This window comes from Talpa europaea (assembly GCF_964194135.1).
Source record: "Talpa europaea genome assembly, chromosome: 10".
Classification (NCBI taxonomy): Eukaryota; Metazoa; Chordata; class Mammalia; order Eulipotyphla; family Talpidae; genus Talpa; species Talpa europaea.
In genome coordinates this window covers 24,510,190-24,520,890 of record NC_140077.1, presented here as the reverse complement: position 1 = coordinate 24,520,890, position 10,701 = coordinate 24,510,190, and positions in this window count along the sequence as shown.

Here is a 10,701-nt window from a genome sequence, read left to right as displayed (position 1 = left end):
GAGAGCTCTGCTGCGCCATGTGTTTCAGGTCCCTGGCTGGGATCAAACTCCTGCTGCAGCGGATTGCTTTATCCTGCTGAGACTTAAGCCCTGTGCCACCAGGGAGGCTCACAATGGTAATTCTTTATATCACTGTGTCTCCAAATGCTCATTTTAAAAAATAAAAGGTTAGGAGATTATAGAGATCCCCTGTATGTTTAAATTATGAATGACTCTCACTCAGTAAAATGAAGTGGTCAGTCAGGAGCTCCAGCAGAAGGTAAGTGGAATAGAGGAGGGAGCACTATGAGAAGAAGTCAGCAAATTGCTGATTTCCTAAGTTTTGGGCAAGATATGTTGAGTCTTAGACTTTCCCAGGTGAGCTGGGAAGTTCGCCCAGGCCCGGCCCCTTCTGGCCAGCAATCTGAGCCCAGAGAAGGAGCGGGCACCCACGGCTAGGGCCAACCGGGCACACAGGAGAGTGTGCCTGTCGCCAAATCGCCATTTTAGAATAGGGACCTTTCTTCAATTAAGACTCCCGGAAGAGCCAGAGGTGAGCTGGGAAGTTTGCCCACACCAGGACCCTTCTGACCAGCAGTCCAAGCCCAGAGGGGGAGTGGGCACCCAGGGCCGAGGCAGACCTGACACATGGAAGAGTGTGCCTATATCCAAATCGCCATTTTAGAACAGGGACCTTTCTTCAGTAAAGACTGCTTGAACTTGCAGAAGGCTCCGGGAGGAGTCAGAGGTGAGCTGGGAAGTTCGCCCAAGCCAGGCTCCTTCTGGCCAGCAATTCAAGCCCAGAGTGGGAGCAGGCACCTACGGCCAGGGCAGATCCAGCATGCTGGAAAGTGTGCCTGTCTCTGAATTACCATTTGAGAACAGGGACCTGTGGGGAATTGGGTACCCAAGGCCGGGGCAGACCGGGCACGCAGGGGAGAGCGTACCCACATCCCCTTTTTGGAACAGAGAACTTTCTTCAATAAAGACTACTTGAAACCAGCAGAAGGCTCCAGGAGGAGATGATATGATAATATACATAGAGAACCCCAAAAACTCCACAGAAAACCTAATTCGACTAATCAATATGTTCAGTAAAGTGGCAGGATACAAAATGAACATGCAAAAATCAGTGCCTTCCTATACACAAACACTAAATCTGAAGAAGAAGAAATGAAAAACCATCCCTTTTATTATCAAAACAAAAAATATCAAATACTCGGGAATAAATCTAACAAAAGAGGTAAAGGTAAAGGGCCTATACAAAGAAAACTATTAAACACTGTTAAAAGAAATAGAAGAAGACACAAAGAAATGGAAAGACATCTACTGCTCATGGATTGGAAGAAAAAACATTATTAAAATGGCCATACTACCAAAAGCAATATACAGGTTCAATGCTATTCCAATCAAAATCTCAATGTCATTCTTCAAAGAAATAGTACAATTATTGATGAAATTCATATGGAATCACAAAAAACCCCGAGTAGCCAAAGCTCTCCTGAAAAAAAAAGAAGGGAATGGAGGCATCACACTCCCAGAATTCAAACTGTACTACAAAGCCATAATCATCAAAACTGCATGGTATTGGAACAAGAACAGACACACAGACCAATGGAATGGAATAGAAAATCCAGAAATAAATCCACAGACTTATGGTCAACTAATCTTTGACAAAAGAGCAAAAACTATGCATTGGAGCAATAAAACTTTGTTCAATAAATGGTGCTGGGAAAATTGGGTCGCTACATGCAAAAGAATGAAGCTTGACTACTACCTTATACCATGCACAAACCAACACAAAATGGATTAAAGAACTAGATATAACACCTGAAACCATGAAATACATAGAAGGAAATATAGGCAAAACACTACATGACATGCACATCAAAGACATCTTTACAGACACATCACCCAAAGCAGTGATAGTGAAGGCAAAGATAGACAGCTGGGACTATATCAAACTAAATAGCTTCTGCACAGCAAAAGAGACAATAACCAAAACAAGAGAAACCCCACCGACTGGGAGAACATTTTTGCACACAACACTAATGATAAAGGACTGATCACAAAAATCTACAAAGAGCTGATGAGACTCAACAACAACAAAGAAAATAATCCAATCAAATAATGGGCAGAAGAGCTAAAAAGAAACTTCTCTGAAGAGGAAATGCAAATGGCCAACAGGCATATGAAAAAATGTTCAACATCACTTGTAATCAGGGAAATGCAAATCAAAACTACCATGAGATACCATCTTACACCAGTGAGAATGGCACATATTAAAAAAACTAGCCACAACAAATGTTGGCGAGGTTGTGGAGAAAAAGGAACTCTCCTGCACTGTTGGTGGGAGTGCAAACTGGTCCAACCACTATGGAGAGCTGTATGGAGATTTCTGGACCTACTGACCATAGAGCTTCCATATGATCCAGCAATTCCACTCCTAGGTATTTACCCAAAGGACACAGAAACATCTGTGTATAGTGCTGTATAGCAGCACTGTATAGCATAGCAGTGCTGTATAGCAGCACTGTTTACAATAGCTAAGCTTTGGAAACAACCCAAATGCCCAAAAATAGATGACTGGCTCAAGAAGATGTGCTACATATACACCATGGAATATTACTCAGCATTCAAAAAAGATAAACACATGCAATTTGCAAAACATGGATGGAGCTGGAAGGGATCATGCTCAGTGAAATAAGCCAGAAAGAAAAAGAAAAATACCAGATGGTCTCACTTATAGCAGGAATCTAGAAAACTGAAATAAGGGACCAGGGAAAAGAATAACTATAAGAAAGAAAAAATCAAAATCAACAAACAACTATGAACCAGAGACACTCTATTGGGTGGGGGGTGGGGAAAGGAGGTCTTGGGGTCAAAATAAGGGTGTTGTAATTGTATGGGGAGTGTAAAATATAAAATTTAAATAAAATGTGAAAAAAATAAATAAAATCAGACATAGAAACAAAAAAAAAATGAAAAGAAAATCTTACAGACATTAGTACATCGATTTGTTACCCTGAATATAAAGATCTTCCTCATTCATCATCCATGTAGAAGCTATTAACAAATCTGATGGAGGAGATGCTTTCTACACTCCTGTGTAATTTACACATGGAGAATGGGGAACCAGTGGTATAGTAGTACACAAATTAAGTCAGCTGGCATCACATTAGAAAGCGGACAAGGAAAATATTCTACTTGGTCAGATTTAAGAATCAAACATGACAGAACTGTGTACAAGACCAAGTCAGTAACTTTAGGACACTACAGATTATAATGGAGTAACAGGTTTGGGAGGCTGTCGTGCGGAGTACAATAAAATGGCAAGGAAGCGCTAACTATCTAGAAAGGCTGGAATGAGGGATTTTCACCAAAGGAAGTTAAATTCTTCACAACTTCCAAACAAAACAGCTTATGACAATAAATTGTAGACATGTTATGCCAGTTTTGATTTGAGATCCAAAAATGAAAAATAGCCATTTCTGTCAGTCTCTATGGGTTGATTCTGTGAAAGGCAATAGCCTCAGCATTCATCCTGTCTTGAGATTCTGGGAACTCTAAACCATTTTTCTTTTGGTGGATGCAATTTCTTTGCATCTGTGCATATGTTTTTATAATTAGTGAAGCTACTAGTTTATCAGGTGCTTATGATCTTCTGTTCTTTGTTATCTGGCTGCAGCACTGTAAGTTCAGATTACCCATGAATGAAATCATCCAGTATTTGTCTTTCTACTTACTTTGCGCAGCCCAGTCCCCTTTAGTTCTGTTCATATTGTTGCAGAATTTCAGCATTTTTTTTGTAGCTGAATATTATTCCATCATCACTTCTTTATCCATTGCTTTGTTGGCTTCCACTGTTGTTTTTATGTCTTGGTTACTATAAATTCTGCTGCAATGAACATAGCAGTGCATAATATCCCTTTAAATTAGTTTTCTTGCATTCTACGGGTAGATACCTAGGAGATACAATGCTGGATCATATGGTAGGTCTATTTTTTTAATAGAAACCTTTATACTATTTTACATGGAAGCTGTGTTAATCTACATCCCCTGATATGTTAATTTTATACATTTTGAATATACTGCTATTGGAGGAATTAATATGCTAGATATTGCTTTATTTTTTTCCTTGAATATAAATTTATTTTATTATTTTTTTAATTAATAAATTTTATTTTTATATTCCCCATACAATTGCAATCCTCCCATTCTGACCCCAATCCCTCCCCTCCCGCCCCCCACCCCCCAAAAAGTGTCTCTGGTTCATAGTTTTTGTTGATTTTGATTTTCACTTTCTTATAGTTATTCATTTTCCTGGTCCCTTATTTAAGTTTTCTAGATCCCTGCTATGAGTGAGACCATCCGGTATTTTTCTTTTTCTTTTTGGCTTATTTCACTGAGCATGATCCCTTCCAGCGCCATCCATGTTGCTGCAAATTGCATGTATTTATCTTTTTTGAATGCTGAGTAATATTCCATGGTATATATGTACCACATCTTCTTGATCCAGTCATCTATTTTTGGGCATTTGGGCTGTTTCCAAAGCTTAGCTATTGTAAACAGTGCTGCTATAAACATAGGGGTGCAGGTGTTCTTTGGAATTGATGTTTCTGTGTCCTTTGGGTAAATACCTAGGAGTGGAATTGCTGGATCCTGTGGAAGCTCTATGTTTAGTAGGTCCAGAAATCTCCACACAGCTTTCCATAGTGGTTGGACCAGTTTGCACTCCCACCAACAGTGCAGAAGAGTTCCTTTTTCTCCACAACCTCGCCAAGATTTGTTGTTGCTAGTTTTTTTAATATGTGCCATTCTCACTGGTGTAAGATGGTATCTCATGGTAGTTTTGATTTGCATTTCCCTGATTGCAAGTGATGTTGAACATTTTTTCATATGCCTGTTGGCCATTCGCATTTCCTCTCCAGAGAAGTTTCTTTTTAGTTCCTCTGTCCATTTTTTGACTGGATTATTTTCTTTGTTGTTGTTGAGTCTCATCAGCTCTTTGCAGATTTTTGTGATCAGTCCTTTATCATTAGTGTTGTGTGCAAAAATTTTCTCCCAGTTGGTGGGGTTTCTCTTTGTTTTTGTTATTGTCTCTTTTGCTGTGCAGAAGCTCTTTAATTTGATGTAGTCCCAGCTGTTGATCTTTGCCTTCACTATTACTGCTTTGGGTGATGTGTCTGTAAAGATGTCTTTGATATGCAAATCACGTAGTGTTTCGCCTATATTTCCTTCTATGTATTTTATGGTTTCAGGTCTTATGTCTAGTTCTTTAATCCATTTTGAGTTGATTTTTGTATATGGTGTGAGGTAGTGGTCAAGCTTCATTCTTTTGCATGTAGCGACCCAGTTTTCCCAGCACCATTTATTGAACAAACTTTCTTTGCTGCAATGCATAGCCTTTGCTCCTTTGTCAAAGATTAGTTGACCATAAATCTGTGGGTTTATTTCTGGATTTTCTATTCGATTCCATTGGTCTGTATGTCTGTTCTTGTTCCAATACCATGCAGTTTTGATGATTATGGCTTTGTAGTAGAGTTTGAAGTCTGGGAGTGTGATGCCTCCATTCCCTTCTTTTTTTTCAGGAGAGCTTTGGCTATTCGGGGTTTTTTGTGATTCCATATGAATTTCATCAATAATTGTTCTATTTCTTTGAAGAATGACATTGAAATTTTGATTGGAATAACATTGAATCTGTATATTGCTTTTGGTAGGATGGTCATTTTAATAATGATGGCCATTTTAATAATGTTTATTCTCCCAATCCATGAGCAGGGGATGTCTTTCCATTTCTTTGTGTCTTCTTCTATTTCTTTTAACAGTGTTTTATAGTTTTCTTTGTATAGGTCCTTTACCTCTTTTGTTAGATTTATTCCCAAATATTTGATTATTTTTGTTTCAATAATAAAAGGGATGGTTTTTTTGATTTCTTCTTCTTCAGATTTATTGTTTGTGTATAGGAAGGCTACTGACTTTTGCGTGTTGATTTTGTATCCTGCCACTTTACTGAACTGAATGATGAGTTGAATTAGTTTTTTGTGGAGTTTTTGGGGTTCTCTATGTATATTATCATATCATCTGCAAAGAGTGATAGTTTGACTTCTTCTTTTCCTATTTGGATTCCTTGGATGTCTTTCTCTTGTCTTATTGCTCTGGCTAGGACTTCCAGTATTATATTGAAAAGCAGTGGTGAGAGTGGACATCCTTGTCTTGTTCCAGATCTTAATGGAAATGCTTTCAGCTTTTCACCATTGAGAATGATACTGGCTGTTGGCTTGACATATATGGCCTTTATGATGTTGAGGTACGTTCCTTGTATCCCAAGAATTTCAAGGGCTTTTATCATGAATGGGTGTTGCACTTTGTCGAAAGCTTTCTCAGCATCTATTGATATTATCATATGGTTTTTATATTTCTTTTTGTTGATGTGTTGGATAACGTTGATTGATTTTCGGATGTTAAACCGTCCTTGTGTCCCTGGAATGAATCCTACTTGGTCGTGGTTAATTACCTTATGGATACACTGTTGGATTCTGATAGTTAAAATTTTATTGAGGATTTTTGCATCAGTGTTCATTAGGAAGATTGGCCTATAGTTTTCTTTTTTTGTGTTGTCCTTGTTCGGTTTTGGTATTAGTGTAATGTTGGCTTCATAGAACGTGTTAGGTATTATACCTTCCTTCTCAATTTTTTGGAAGAGTTTGTGAAGGATAGGTACCAATTCGTCTCTGAATGTTTGGTAGAATTCATTTGTAAATCCATCAGGTCCTGGGCTTTTGTTTTTGGGGAGGTTTTTGATTACCATTTCAATTTCGCTAATTGTAATTGGTCTGTTTAGGTGTTCTATTTCTTCTTTATCTAGCTTTGGGTGATTGTAGAGTTGTAGGAATTTGTCCATCTCCTCTAGATTGTTAAACTTGTTTCTATATAACTGTTCATAGTAGTTATTAATAATTCTTTTGATTTCTGCTGTGTCCGTTGTGATTTCTCTTCTTTCATTTATTATCCTATTTATTTGTGCTTTCTCCCTTTTTGCCCTTGTGAGCCTGGCTAGGGGTTTATCTATTTTATTTATTTTTTCGAAGAACCAGCTCTTGGTTTCATTGATCTTTTGGATTGTTTTTTTACTTTCGATTTCATTTATTTCTGCTTTGGTTTTTATTATTTCTTTTCTTCTACTGGTTTTGGGGCTTTTTTGTTGTTCTTTTTCTAGATCTTTGAGTTTCGAGATTAGGTTGTTTCTTTGAGTTCTTTCTTGTTTCTTGATGTGAGCATCTATTGCTATATATTTTCCTCTTATTACTGCTTTTGCTGCATCCCATACAGTTAGGATATTGGTGTCCTCTTTGTCATTCAATTCAAAGAATTTTTTAATTTCTTCTTTTATCTCCTCGTTAGTCCAGTGGACGTCCAGTAGTGTGGGTTTCAATCTCCACGAGGTAGGAGAATACCTTGCCTTCTCTTTATGGTTTATTTCTAGTTTGATGCCTTCATGGTCAGAAAAGATGGTTGGTATGATTTCAATCTTGGTGTATCTGTTGATGTTTGTCTTGTGCCCCAGTATATGATCGATCCTAGAGAATGATCCGTGTGCGCTTGAGAATAATGTATACTCAGATTTTTTTGGGTTTAGTGTTCTATATATGTCTGTTAAGCCCAAGCACTCTAGATCTTTATTTAGAGCTTTAGTGTCTTTACTTATTTTTTGTCTTGTTGATCTATCCATTGTTGATAGTGGTGTGTTGAAGTCTCCCACTACGTATGTGTTTTCTCTGATGTCTGTTTTCAGAGATGCCAATAGTTTTCTGATATATTTTGGTGCTCCTTCGTTTGGTGAATATATGTTAATGAGTGTTATTTCTTCTTGAAGTATTATCCCCTTGATCATAATGTAATGACCACTGGGGTCTCTTTTTATCTTTTTAAGTTTGAAATCTATTTTATCTGATATGAGTATAGCTGTTCCTGCCTTCTTTTTTGGTCCATTTGCTTGTAGAATTGTTTTCCATTAAATTTATATCTAAATTTAATCCATTTAGAGTTTTTTTTGGTGAAGTTATGTAATGAATGCAACTTCATCTTTTTTTTTAATATGGCTTTCCAGTTTTCTCATCACCATTTGTTCAAAAGCTGTCTTGTCCCTGTTTTATGGTCATGAGTGCTGAATCATAGATGTGGTGCTTGTTCCTCTATGGATTTATTTCTGGGCTTCCAAGTCTGTCTCATCAGTCTGTGTATCTGTTTTTGTACCAGTAACATCTTGTTTTTTGTTTGTTCGTTTTTAAGATTTATTTATTTATAGAAGCACTGGGTACAGTCAGAAGTACGGGAGGGTGAGAGAATTCACCAGAGCCAGAGTAGGGAACAGAACAGGCAGACTGATGAAAAACACAGCTGAGGGGTGCAGCGGGCATGGCAGGAGAGGTCTGTCGCGCCATGTGGGACTCTCGCTGGTGGCTGGGATTGAACCTGCGCTGCAGAGGCTGCAGGCAGCTTCGCACACCTGGAGCTCAACCACGGCACAATGGTGGGGAGGCACCAGTAACATCTTGTTTTTAATACTGTTGCTTTGTAGTATAGTTTGAAGTCAGAGAATGTGATGTCTCGATTTCGATCCTTTATTCTTAGGGTTACTTTTGACCTTTAGTGGTTACTTTAAGTTACTTTAGATTACTTTAGGTTACTTAGGGTTACTTTAGACCTTTCATGGTTCCACATAAATTTCACTATTTTTTGTTCCATTTCTTTGAGAAGTATTTCTGGTATTTTTATGGGGATTTCATTGAGTTTGTGTATCATTTTAGACATGACAGTCGCTTTGAATCTATTGATTGTCCCCATCCATAAGCATGGGGTATCCTTCTATATCCTTTTGTTGTTCTCTAAGTGCTTTAATAACATTTTCTCCTTCTCATTGTATTGGTCTTTTACCGCCTTTGTTAGGGTGATTCTGAGTTATTTTATTCTTTTTGAAGCAACTGTAAATGGAGTTATTGTCTTAGTTTCTTTTGCTACTCATTAATTATATATAAAAGGCCATTGTTTGTATATGTTGATTTCGTAACAGGTCACTTTGCTGTATTCACTTCATTGTTTCTAATAACTTTTTGATGGAGTTTTTTGAAGCTTTTATTTGTACATATATATAATAGTGTATATATATCATCTCCAAAAACTAATAATTTCACTTATTCTTTTCTGACTTGGATTCCTTTTGTTTCTTGTGCCTGATAGCTCTGACCAAAACCTTTTGTACCAAGTGAAACGGAAATGGTGACAATGGGCATCTTTGGCTTGTGCCAGAACTTATAGGGAAATCTTTCACATTTTCACCATTGATTTTTATATTGGCTGTTGATTTGTGATATATGTCCTTCAATATTGTTTTTAAAGATTTATGTCATTTATTTATGTATACAAGAACTGGGATGTAAGCCAGAGGTGTGGGGAGCATTGGGAGGAATCACCAGAGACAGAGTGGGGAGCAGAACAGGGGCTCTACTGAAATACACTGCTGAGGGGAACAGCAGGCTAGACTGGAGAGCAAACTCACACGCAATGGCTGGCTGACATAGCTTGATAGTGCTGACACTTTAATCTGTGCACCACCAGGGAGGCCCCATGGCCTTGGCTATTAAGAGTGTTTTCTCCTTGTTGTATTAGACCTTTTGTCACAATATAGTGACTATCTCTATCTCTTATTGCCTTAATGGAAGTATTTTATTGGGTGTAGGTATAGCTGCTCCTGAGTTAGTCTGCGACCACTTGCTTGTATAATTGCCTTCTAGTCTTTAACTCTGAAGTCTTTTCTTGTCTGTGTTATTAAGATGAATTTCCTGTAAAAGCAGAAGGTTGGTCTTTGTTTTGAAGTGACCCATTCAGCTCACCTTTTGCCTGGTATTGTTCAGGCCATTTACATTTAAGGTGATTATTGAGACTTAAGTGCCATTTTGTTGTGTTTGATTTTTGTTCTGGCTTATCTTGTCATTCTTATTTCTGAAGGATTCCTGTTGTATTTTCTTTAAGTTCCACTTCTCTGTCTTTATGTGTTACTCCTATTATTATTATTTTTTTTTTTTGAAGCTTCTACTGGGGAGAGTATATGACTGGCTATTTGTGTAACCCACTGGATGGTGGGAACTCTGGCTTGTTCTGATGGACCACGTTGTTGCTTTCCTTTTCCTCCTCCAGTGAAGTGACTAGGTGTCTCTTGCCTCAGTATTCATTGTTCTATTGCTGTATAATAATGCCTTTAGGCTTTCCTTCATTTGTAGCTTGGTGTTGATGAATTCTTTTAGTTTTTGCTTTTCAATGAAGCTCCTATCTCTTCCTTCTATCATGATTTTAATCTTGCTGAGAAAAAGATTTCGGCTGGCAATCTCTCTTTAAGCACTTTTTAGAAAAGATTTTATTTATTCATTTTTGTGTAGATGAACTCGGGTGTACACCAGAGGTGCAGGGAGTGAGAAGATACACCAGAGACAGAGTGGGGAACAGAGCAGGCCGATCTACTGAAATACACTGTTGAGGGGAGAAATGGGCCTAACACCGGGGATTGAAATCAGCCACCAGGGAGGCCCACTTTTCAGTCCTTTAATGCTTGTAATGTTACTGCTGACATCCAATGGCTGCTAACCTCCTATGTTACCCTCTTTCTCTTCAAGTTTTTAATATTTTGTCTTTGTCATTGGTTCTCAACAGGTTATTATTATGTGT